The 12,780-nt window shown below is 39.7% G+C and overlaps 1 protein-coding gene across 7 annotated transcripts in view; it reads right to left on the bottom strand.

The window, feature by feature from the left end:
* tanc1b (tetratricopeptide repeat, ankyrin repeat and coiled-coil containing 1b) overlaps positions 1-11,014 on the bottom strand; it is a 108,845-nt gene extending 97,831 nt beyond the window's left edge. For all 7 annotated transcript variants that reach the window (XR_010096479.1, XM_063497185.1, XM_063497186.1 and 4 more), the window contains exon 1: positions 10,921-11,014. The gene's annotated coding sequence lies outside the window, so the exon portion shown is untranslated. The remainder of the gene's footprint in view (positions 1-10,920) is intronic.
* Between the last annotated feature and the right edge of the window lie 1,766 nt (positions 11,015-12,780).

Below are 12,780 nucleotides of genomic sequence, written 5' to 3'. Positions count from 1 at the left end.
TTGTGTGGGATTTTTGGTTACCATCCCTCTGAACACATTACAGGCTCCTACAGTACTGTATTAATAGCAGCAGAGCAATCTTTCCAATGAAGAGAAAAGAATGGTTTCAACCAAATAAGGATATGCCATGTGCAAACAAAACATAGTTCTTAACCCAGAGGCCAGGCTTCACAAATCTAGGTCCTCTTACTGCTTATTGAAAGAGGCTTCTGAATCACCCTTTTCCCCCTGTATACACCATTTTTTTTATTTTGTTTTTTTAATCCTTTACCTTTTTATACCCAAAACCAAACCTTAACAAGAAATGCACCTGATTTGTCATAGTATAAAACATGTGCACACTGCTTTTATGTGTAGAGGCAGAGATATTGCAGTTCATGACATCACAGTGCAAAATTAGGAGGAGTTGGTAGTTTCTGTGTGGGAGCTCGCTGCTCATCGCCACAGTAACAATAAACATTACGCAGGTGAACCCAAAGGAAATGAGAAACGCCCTCTTAAAACTCTAAAAGCCAACATGACAAATTCCTTCCATCCCCCCCATCACAGCCTGGACACAAACACACACACACACACACACACAAAGTCAGCACCCAGTGAGAGAATGAGGCTTCACCTCTTCAGGCATCATATACAGTTCATCATTCCTAATTCTGAGCTATGCGTCTATCAGCTGTTTGCATCAGGTGCGGAGTTACAATGTACATATTACTTGAAAGAAAGCCAACCATGTGTCATCACTGTCGTAATGACAGGTTAACAAAAGCACAATGATGACAGCATTATTAAAAGTCCATGAGCATTTTAGCTCCGGGAAGGGAAAACGTAGAAAGATTGCTGCATACAGTGTAATGGAGAGTGATTCGAGACACTGGCATAGATACACTCTCACCAACAGAACACAACTATGACACAAGGTTGCAATAGCCACGGAACCAGATCTGGTAAACTAAAGTACTATGTTACAAACACTGCTTTGTTTAAACTCCCCAAAGCATCAAAAATGAAAAACCTTAAAATTATATTGGTGCCAATTAGATATACACTCATTGGCCAGTTCACATGTTCACTGATAAATGTGGACAGGTAATCGTCCAATCATGAGGCAAGAACTCGATTAATTGACTTGCTGCCATGAAACTGATACAAACTATAAATACAGTCAAGATGACCATATTTACTGGGAAGTTCAAATTGAGCACCATTGGATGAAAGGTGATTTAAGTGACATGATATCAGTGCCAGATGGAGTGGAGTGAGTATTTCAGACACTGCTCATCTACTGGGATTTTTTTCAACGAAAACACTAAAAAAAAACAAAGAAGCAGTTCTCTGGGAGAAAAATGCCTTACTGATGTCAGAGGTTAAAGGAGAAAGGGACAAAAAGCTTTGAGCTAATAGGAAGGCAACAGTAACTCAACTAACCAGTCTTTACAACTAAGCTATGCAGAAGAGCATAGCTCTGCACAACACTTTAAACCCTGAAGCAGCAGAAGTCCACATCTTAAAGCAAATGTTCAGCTAAGAACACTGAAACTGAGGCTACAATTCACACATATTCACAAGAATTGAACAACATAAGATAGTGAAAACATTGCCTTGTCTGATTAGTCTAAATTTCCACTGCAGCATTCAGATGGTAGAGTCAGAATTTGGCAACAAGAAAGCGCGGATCCATCCCGCCTTGTATCAACAGCTCAGGCTGCTGCTGGTGTTGGCCCTGGTTAGGAGTAGTGGGGTAAATGAATATTGTTACTGACCATGCTCATCCCTTTAAGACCACACAGTGTGCCCATGTTCTGAAGGTTGCTTCAAACAGGAAAGCACATCATTTCACAAAGCTCTAATTATCTCCAAATGTTTTCTTGAACATGACAATGAGTTCACTGGACTCAAATAGCCTCCACAGACAGCAGAGTTCAATCCAATAGAGCACCTTTAGGATGCGGTGGAACAGGAGATTCTCATCATGGATGTGCAGCAACTGTGCTCTACTATCACTACGCCATGAAAAGTTAAGGCTACTCTGAAGGCCCAACCTAGTACTAATGGGATGTACCCACTAAAGTGACCGGTGAATACACTGTGATCAAAATTTTTAAAAAAAGACAAACAAAAAAGTAGGATGATTTTCATGACAAACTAAGTGTCTTCATTAAGTCTTCTGGATAATCACGAACAACATTTTGTGTTAATGCCGCCTAAGCCTTGCATTGTTTTTATTGGCAGTGGTTGTGGGGAATCCTGAAAAAGGTTAATGAAATCAAAGCTTAATCCCCACAACAGCAGAAGTACTTCGATCAGCATAGTGGGGCTATAACTTTGACATTTGTAAGACAGTCCCCTCAGAGAAGAAGCACGAACCGCATGCTACGCAGAGCGATGGGAATCAATATTCTTTAAGCCTTCAAGGTCTGGTCCATCCCAGTGCACAAAGCTGTGTTTGTATATTAGCATGGCCCCTTACTTGGGGCCTCTCAAAATTAAAACAGAGCAGTGCAAGTCCCATCAAGGCTCAAGGGTCTTTGCAGAAACACACTTGGTAAATGTGAATATTTCACATTTACCCATTGAAAAAGCAGTTAATTTGCTGCTTCTCTTGTTTATTTGAGGCAAACTGTCATAAAGTTCCAACAGACCATCTAAAGGGATACACACAAAAGACCTCATCATGATTTTCCCACTGCTAGCATTTTAACCAAACATACATGTCAGCACGAAGACCTTCACATGAGATCTGTCTGTTACTCTGTAAAAGCTCAAGGCAAAAATAAAACTGACTCCAATCTGCGGTGTAATGTCAAGGCAGCTTCCCTTTTAGAAAAAAAAGAAATTGGAGCCTGGGTGGGTTAAAAGGAGCCTCAGGTTATCCATATATTTGTTTTCCAGGTCATTCTCAATGTGACACAGTTCAAATCCAGACAGGTTACGAAACAGGAAAGATCCACACCTGCACAATGCCGACGTGACATGTGGTTAATGGGGCCAGCTCACTATACCATAGTCATCTGAGAAGATGCCTATATAGAGAACAGAAAGGGGATTGTTTGTCCTGATTACATCTGGTGGGGGAGCATTTAACAAACACTGATGCTGGTGAGTTAGCCTGCTTTGCACTTTATTAAGTGGCAAACAATAGAGAGCGCACCCTCAAGCTCAGATGAGCTTCCAGCATTGGAGCAAACAGCTATTTTCCACCCCATGCGTTCATCTCTTTCCTGTTGATATGCCCTGCCAGCTCTCTTCATCAACTGATTCTACATGAGTGACTGCTCTCAGTTTTCCACCCTGTTGTCATAGCAACATGGAAATTCTCACTTTGGGCTGACCTTCAAGCTGGTTTATCAAACAAGCTAGCCTAGAAGCAAACTAGTGAGACTTCAAAATTCTCATGTGAAATCCATAATTATCTCTTTTATTTGCTGTCCGTTCGCTGGGTGCAGGAAACAGGCCTAGCCTGGCCTGTGAGTTCAAGGGTCCATAAACAATGGGGCAAGTTAGCTAACAAACCTTTGAAAGAGGAAGTGCTGGAAGTAGGTAGAGAGGAAAGCGCAGTCTGAGTGTCAGCCACTGTAAACAAAAGGTTGTTATTCACACTAATGCAAGTGGAAGAGAAATAACAAAAGAACAGATATTTTTATGGCACTTCTCTACCGGTTTGACTCAAGTGTTTCCTGCTCAGCCTTTTCCCTGCACCAGCCTATGGAAAGCAGGCCTTCATCTTGTAATTAGTGGGAAATACCTTGAAATATTAATGGATGACTTAAACATTGTGATTAACCCACACAAAAAAAATACACAGGTGATCATATGGTCTGCCATCTAGGTTTTTCTGAGCTAAAGGTGATAATATTTGGAGAAGAAAATGGAGTACTAAGCACATACTAGCATGCTTTGTTAGCCTGATGGTCTGTACCATTAAGCATATATGAGCACATGCAATTTGTGAGAAATGATGCAGAAATGATGTCACAAATAGAGCTGGCTATGTTTGTTTTATAGCATTAAAAAATTATAGCATTAAAAATGCTCCAAAAGATACCAAATACATGGTCAAAACCATCTAGTTCAGGGATTCGAAATAGCATAAATGGTGTCTAGCAGACAAGTAGGGCCAAAACTGCCATGGATTAAGGATTACTGTCATTATAATAGCTGAGTTATTTAAAGAAAAAGTCACCCCTCTGACAGCTTTTAGCAGTAAACTACTAAAGAGATTTAAAAAGTTAAAGTTTCAAAAAAAAATACTTACTGTTCTAAGGTTGAACATTTTCACCAGGACGTCTATAGTAATTGCCTCACTACTGCACCCAGGCTCAAGTGGATATTCAAGGAACTACAGTTTAGGACACTCCTGTATTGGTGTCACCTTTCAGCCCCAAAAGTGGTCTACTTTTTAGGTTATCATCTACTTTTCTATCTGTAAAAGTCACCGCATCACTCTGCTATGAACAAAAACTGTTCTAAGTTAATCAAAGTTATGTCTCTGTAATGGGCATGTGGTATCAAACAACTTACAAATGTCAACAAATCAGTATGCATGTATGCATCTTGGTACTCTGAAAGCCAGTATGACAAATGAGTATACAAAAATAATGAGAAACCGAAAGAGGCGACATCATTTGTGCCAAACAAGTTATGTGAGAAAAGAAAGAGCAGAAGCAAAACCAATGAGGACTCTCTGGTCACCATTTGATTCAAAGGTCTACATAGTCTGAATGAATCATGTGTACAAGTTGCAGCAGCCTTAAGGATACAGCAGTGTCAAAGAAATGGACTAGAAACCAAACCTGCTACCTCTCTGTAGCTGAAATGGACTTAAATGCTCTCATGTTCCTGTTATAAGAGCTAATGTTCAAGTTTCTGTAGTCAAGAAATGCCTTTAAGCATCAGAAAAAGCAGTGGTTTATAGTATCATCTTTCCGATGCATAAACTTTCCCAGAACACAAAGAAGCCTTTGAAGAACTCGGCAACGTGCATTTCTACAGGAAATGAAGGACTACATTTCTAATAATAATAATAGGGCAAAGTAATACCATCACATCAACTACTACATGGCTTGTAAGTAATATCATGTGGCTTGATCATTTGAGCAAATTTAACAAATATCATGGGAAAACATTTCAAAACTGAACGATGAGAAAAAAGGTCAGTACTCCTTTGTTTGTTTACTTTTAGGCAGTAGAAAATCATCATTTCATCAAAGGCCGTGGCAAATCCAAGGTTCGAGCTTGGGGCAAAATAAGCTTGGTTCTTATTGAGGATGACGAGCCAAATGGCTTAGTGCAAAACTTAAAAAGATAACAAATCTGATCTACTTATAAGACTGGCATGGGAAGCTTCAAAATAGAAGAAAATCATTCCCAACAGGCAAAAAAAAAAAAACTAGCAGAAGCGAAACTTGATCTATTACAGCAGCTGAAGTAACCATTCATTAACAGAAAGTTCAGGTGCATGCTAGGCTTCAAACTCAAGAGCGCGTTTTACCCCCTTTTGTCCTTTTGTCAATCACCTGAGATTATATAATGGCAATAATCAGTGTTTAACTGACTTTAGCATCAGTCAATAAGTGGGACAGTTAGTAAGAATGGAGTAAAAACAGTGCCTTTTGTGTTCGGTTATACCCCTAATCCCTGTGTCAGCAGTGAAAATGAGTAAACCTGTTTGGTTTTATCCATGAACCATTGATCTAGAAGCGTTAAGGCATGTTTAATGGGCTAGTGAGTACTCTGAATATAGAGTTACATTTCGGGGTCTGGAAACTAAACCCGGCGTGGGAATGTCAGAATAAGGCAAGACCATGCAGTGAATTTGCATAAAACAGCACTAATTTAGATAAACAGATCACTAGGTACTATGAATTTACGGATGAGCCGGCATGGTCTCCGCTCTTCGCTCCCACATTAGACCACCTCTGATGTTACTCCACACTGAGTAACAATGTTGCGTCAATTTCCGTCCTCATCTCTTCTTATCAACTATGACTAAACTCTCTTATCACTCTGATACTAAATTGCTGCAGCAGTGAAGTGGAAATAAAAATCTGCAGTAAAAATAAATAAAGACAAATCGTTGCTACTTAGACTCAGTTTGGTATTCACTTCTGTGAGAGACTGGTATTTGAGTAAGAGTAAAACATTAACAAGCAGTGTGCAAAGTCTACAGGAAGTCCACGCAACACAACTCTATTAAGGTTTTATCAATCAGTGAGTCACATAAAGAATTATAGCAAGGCGCCAGTGCACCAAAAAAAAAAAAAAAAGCGCATTACAAATGATAGATCTTCACCGCTGTCTTTGTACTTTTGTATTTCCATTCATATTTCATAAAAAAAGTAATAATGAACAAACAAATATCAATAAACACTTTTCACACATTACTTGAGACAGGTTACCATTCTGTAAGTTGGCTTTATGGCTCCAAAATGACGAGGTTTTTCAGGTGTGCGTTTTAGCAAAGATGGGTAAACGCTGACATCTCACTGATCCAAATAAGATTTGTTTTCCTAAGTCCTTGTTATGACAGGAATACAATTGGTCTGGGTACAAAACATTTGCACACAGCAGCTCTTTGTTGACGACTGGCTCATCGGTTTGTGGGAACCCAAACACTTCCATACTTCCAAACATAACCAATGTATTTATGTAGACCAGGAGAACATAAAAGCAAGTGGAAAACAGCACACGTTCCACAATGGCGACATATGGCCACAGTAAAACTGTTAACAAACCATCAAGTTTGGCTTTGCCTACTTTCTTCGTCTACAGCAACCTTCACGGGTGCTTGCTGCAGACTGGTCCAGCCCACTCTACAATGAAGGAGAGCAACAAGCCGCACACAGATGAGAGTACAACTCACACAACTATGTGCAATTTGCAGACACCAGTCACACATGCAAAGGAGATATTGCACACAGGTCATCGCACATTCCTCCCACAGACTCTAAACCAGTGTCAACTAAATAATCATCCAATTCACTTGAATTACAAATAAAGTGAATACTCCAAATAATGTGTTGTGCAGTTTTTACACATGTTCTTTTGGTTTATATATATATGACCCTCTCTCTCTTTATCACTGCATCTCTGGAGTTTTCAAAAATAGCTTGAAAATGTAAATCAGTAACAGCTGGTACTAAGAAGCACCTCCAAACAATCACGTGATTTAGACACACAGCCTAACCACATGCTCAGATCTGGGAAAACATACACACTATACTCGCTCTCACACCTGGATTTTCAACCTATACTGCAGGAAACGCCGGGCATTTTTTATGGCTATTAAATTCTGCAAATGTCAACAGCATTACTGAAATACAAGACAAACTCCAAATAAATGGCTGTGATTCTGCAGTGTTTTATTAGATGACCCGAGGGGAAATGTGGCAATTAAATGGTAAGGAAAGTAATTTGATACACAAGCTGCCATACCCTTTATGAAACTTGAGCTAATGCAATTACACAGCTTTGCCACTTTGCCAAAAGGTGTGTACATAATCTGTCGTCCCAGCACTGAGAATGCGACAGAATATTTCCTGATGGTTATAATGTTGTGTCTATGACACATGCACATCTTTTAAGGAGTAAACATAAAATAGGCTAGTATAATACTCTCGCAGGTTCTTATGATAACTTCAACAGAGCGTCTACCCCACAGGGTGGCACGAAACCCCATAACAGCCTGTAACAATTTGTGCTTTGTTCAGGTTCCAAGAGCTCAAGGGGGTAACCGTTTCTGCTTTATGTCATTATGTCACAACATGCCCTAAAACCACTTTAATGGCTTTGAGATGCAAAAGTGTCTCGCATGTGTTTTCTGTAAATTCCACACACAATGCGCATCATAATCTTCCTCTTGATATATAATGCAGAGGAGATTCCTTCCTTGAAAGTTTCCACATTCATCAGACACAAACCATCGTTAAGCTTTTCAAACGTAGATGGAAATCATATGGCTACGGTCACAAAATCCTGCAATTGGCCTTCGTTTTTCAACTGCAAACAAGCCGACTGGAAGCTGTCCAGCAGTTTGAGTGACAGCTTTGGCACGTCTTAACACACCAAACCAAAACAGACAAGTATGTGTAACAGGTTAGGGATAAAGTAATCTCTAAAATCAGATATCTGCATATGAAGATGCAGATTCTGAAAGCAAGAAACAAGATTATTGCTACAGGAAACATTCTGATTTGCACTGATAGTAAATCTGTGCAATCACATTTCAGAAGGTTTTGGTAGCATGCAAGTAAATCACGTGAGGGAAGAGCTAAACAGAAAATAAGTTGCAATTAATCATGACAACGGATGGAGTTTCATGGAGACTTCTATGTAACACAGTAGCACTCTTAAACTTTTTGCTAATGTAGTTACAAAATACAGCACTCCCATAAGGCTACACACAAGCTAATGTGCAGTAAGACCCTTACTCACACCAAGGCTTTCAGAATCCATCCGGTAGGCTCACATACGGAGTCCTGAACCCTACAAGCCGCTAAAAATCTGGCTTTCCTGTTGGAACCATGGACTGGGTCCTTTCAATAGGACAAAACCATTATCCTTATTATCAGCACCAGCTCAGTGTGTGCTGTCTGTCAGGTCACTGGCTCCAGTAACCTTCCCTCCTCAGCCATAACAATACGACTCTGATGCCAGCATCTGTTATAAGCCAACTGGCTGAGGACCATGGGAACCAGGCTCTGCAGAGAGTGGGAAGCAGACTCTTGAGGGACTTTCAATAAGATGACTGCCCTGCAATTCAAACACCTCATAACAGACAATTGGGGTAGTTCTAGCCTTGGCACAGAGGCATGCAAATCCTCTCTAATGGTTTCATAATCAGCGTAAAATTGCCTGAAATTATGTTGGAAAGTTAATACAGAGCATATTCCCGTTAACTGACCATCAGCATGATTGTCAGCAGCAAAGCCTGTCCCACCTGTTGAGTCTGCAATGGGGGGAAAAAAATCAACACTAGAGAGGCAAAGTGCCCTCAGAGCTAAATTGAAACAAGCAGCTGAGTGGAGGAAATAGCAAATGTTGTGGCAGCTTCTTTCAAGGCTGAACGCCTGAAGGCTTTAAGGTTATGAAGACTTTATCAGAGACGGTGATCAGAGAGCATGTTGAATCTATGACTTCACATGCGATCAACGATCAAAGCTTCATCCTGACATTTACAAGCAATTTCCGAGGAGGTGAAAACAAAAAACTGGAACTTTGATTTTCAAAGCACCTGGCTTAGTTACAGGAGGATTCCTCCACTGGAAATATGCTGAAAGCAGCAGAACTCATATCCAGCCAGTGGTCAAACTTCAATGACTCAATTTATGTGGGTGGAAAAGATTACAGTCCTTTAGCCTTAGGCCTACAGCTATATCTGGATTTGGTTTTGCTTTCAAAACCACCGCATCCAATCAGAGAATACAGAGCATTAGCATCAAACAAGACCACACAGTCATAAGAAAAGTAATGACCTTTCTGGAAATCATCTGTGTCCTAATGAGAGGACAATACAATTATCACTGTTCTTCCTTAGCAAGCTGATAACAGACACTAACCACTATATGAAACTTTCAGACATGCAGTCTAAAAAATAAACACAATCCACTGAACATTGATATGAGTTGATCTTATCACTGGAAATCTCTATGAATAGAACCCTGAATTCAAGTTTTCCTCCTCCCTCCATCTTTTTTTAATGCCCACGAGCCCTTTCCTCTAAAAGAGGAAAATAACATTGACTGTGCATAAGATGATGCGCTGTATTTTATTGCTCACAGTGTTTACACAACACACTGATGGCCACATCTGGTCCATAGCTACCCTCACCTCACTTCTTATCGGATTACTGGTGATAAAGTAATTTAGGTCACTTCAACACTGTGTAGCATGCGAATCTGCACCAATTAAATCTTAAATTCCAAATATTTATTTTCATTTGACACTTTTGGTCTTTCTTCACCTTCAATGAATAGTCCAACTCTGAAATGAGTTTTTCCCAGTTATTCTGACACACATGTGGGCAGTTGGATGATTTCCCCCAGTGGATGAATTTTATCTGCTGTATCCGATTAATTTTGCAATCCTTACATCTAGTTTCCCGTTTCTTATATATTTGCATGACTGACTTTAAGGATTATTATACCAGGGATCCACCCATATATCAACTGAACACACCATGTGGTGTGGACCAAGGCCATCCCATCCCTGACTCATACTGTATTTCATTCAAAGCCTTAGAATGACACCAGAAAAGTTTAAAATTCTTAGACATGATAAAACCTGCCTGGAAAGTGATGCTTTTCCTACCTTTCTATAATTCTCTCCACACGAAAACAGGAATAAACAACAACTACTACTACTTACTGAAAACTGTGCTCAGAATTTTGCAAAGGAGTCATTGTATTTTTAGAGATTTTTGTAGGATGAGGCCATTTTAAAAATTGCCATCGACTAATCGATTAAATGGCCACCTCTTCAGTCAGTACGAAGTGTTTATGAAACAAATCTTTTTAATTACTCTAATTAAATTTACTTTAGTTACTTTAAAGTTGCTTCCTTTGATTTTAACATCCAAATGAATGGAAACCTTACATGCTAAAAAAGCGTTTTTTTTAACCTACTAACCGAATAACTTCCCTTAAAGTTGACCTCATTTAGCATCTCAGTAACGTAAAGTAAAAGCAGCAGAGAAACCAACTCGAACAAAGAGACTGAATATGTCTGTGCAACTGAAAATAAAAACCCAATGACTGCTGTCAGTCCCGTTGGTTTTGAAGACTGCTCAATGGGCATGTCCCGACATTCCTCCCAACAAACTGCCACTAAAACTCTCACGCTTTAACACTACTTCTCCCAACTGGTGAACAAACTAACAACAACAACGACCACACAAACAATCTGTGATTACGCTCTAAATCTTACCTGATAAATGTCATGGATATTAAAGTCCTAAAAGTTTCACCAGCACTCTGAGCGTATCTCCACACGAGTTCAGTCCCCACTTGCTCCACCAAGGTAGGCTACGGGACGTCGGACTCCTCCTTCTCTCGCATGAGGTCATCTGTGGGAAGGATCAGCAGCGGAGAACAAACCAGATCTACCCCTCCTTCCTCCTCCGCTTCTTTTCTTCTGCTCTCATTTCTGTGTGCATGCCTCATGGACATGACAGGATGCTAGAGATACAAGCTGCAAGCATTTAGTTTAAGGAGTGTGAAATTCTCTAAAACTTCAAATTTTTCTTCTTCCGGATGCTCCCTTTAGAGGTCGCCACAGCGGATCATATGCCTCCATCTCACCCTATCAATGGGGTCCTCTTCTGTCACACCAAACTTGTGCATATCCTCTTTCTCTAGATACACGCTCCTCTGAGGTTTTCCTCCTGCCAAGCAGCTCTATCTTCAATATCCTTTGTCTACTATATCCACCATCCCTCCTCTGCATCGTAAGCTCTGCCTCTCTAACTTTGTCTGAAAAGTCTTAAAAAGTACCTTCTTAAGTCAGCTGGATACAGGTTTTTCCCATCCTTATAAAGAGTACAGTTGCACAATGCCAAAATTAGCACCACTGCCTAACACTGAGGCCTGAGCTCAGTTTAATGATTGGTTAGAGAAACTTGCAGTCTTGGATGGGAGATGAATCCAGAGGAAGTGAATCAGCTGTCTGTGTTTTCTTCCAGAAGCCTTCTGGGAATATATGTAGAAAGAAGAGAACTCTAAAATGAAACTTTAAGGTGCTTAAGTGAAATTAAATCGTGTGATTTAATTTCACTTAAGCTATTGGAACCATAGCGAGGGTAGTGAATGGACCTTGGACTGAGATTAGTTTTCCATACAAAGGTATTTGTTTTACAAAATCTGCCCAAGCTCTTTCCACATTACCAGGAATAAATCTGTTGTAGAATATTGAAGAATCCATTATTTATTTAGGTGGACCAAAAGTTGCAGAACCTAAAATGCTGCAATCAAGCCAAAAGTGTCCAGTGAATATCAGCTGAAGCTTGCCTCACTGTCCACAATGTTTTGCCGAATCACTGTTATTGTGTATAGCTATTGTATTCTTACAAGCTACGCTTTAGACATCTTCAGGGTGGTCTTTTCATTTTCATATAATTGGAAGAAAAGCAATAATTGGATGCTTTGGTCTATGTTGTATACAGTCTTTAACAGTTTCTGACAATTTTATATACTAATATATATATTACTATATTAACATACTTACTTGTTTCAGATCCTAAATTGAGTTTTACTCTGCACTGATAACTGATTGCAGCTATGTGCTACTTTGCAGATGTCGATTTTACATGTGAACATTAAACTGTCTGTAAAATATATGCATGGCCTCATTAATCCTTCCAAGAACATAAAGAGTAACATGGCACCAGATGGGCTGGCTGCTGCACCAACACACTGCTTTGCATTAATGCTTTCTGGTCATCCTTTTTCAGCAACAATATTCACTCTGGGCACATGTAGGCAATTTAAAATCTCCAAACTTTCATAGTCAACTGATAGCTAAATACATTAAATTGCCAGTTGTCTCACTGTTTGCAAACTTAGCAAGTATGCTGTGTAATTTCCTCCTCGACGATGTGCATTAGAAGGAGGGAAGTTGAAACATGAGTCAGAGCTTTTATGTAAATGAAGTCTAATTGGTTTAGGTCTGTATTAGTGGCTGCTGAAAGCAGGATGTTGCTCATTAGCTTTGTGCATACTGCTGAATCATAGTTTGACCATAAACCTGTTGACTTTAACATTTTAATATTACAGCTTGATCGAAATGCTA

The sequence above is a fragment of the Pelmatolapia mariae genome, linkage group LG16_19 (genome assembly GCF_036321145.2).
Source record: "Pelmatolapia mariae isolate MD_Pm_ZW linkage group LG16_19, Pm_UMD_F_2, whole genome shotgun sequence".
NCBI lineage: Eukaryota > Metazoa > Chordata > Actinopteri > Cichliformes > Cichlidae > Pelmatolapia > Pelmatolapia mariae.
Note: the sequence above shows the minus strand (reverse complement) of the source record. Positions and strands in the feature narration are given on the sequence as shown.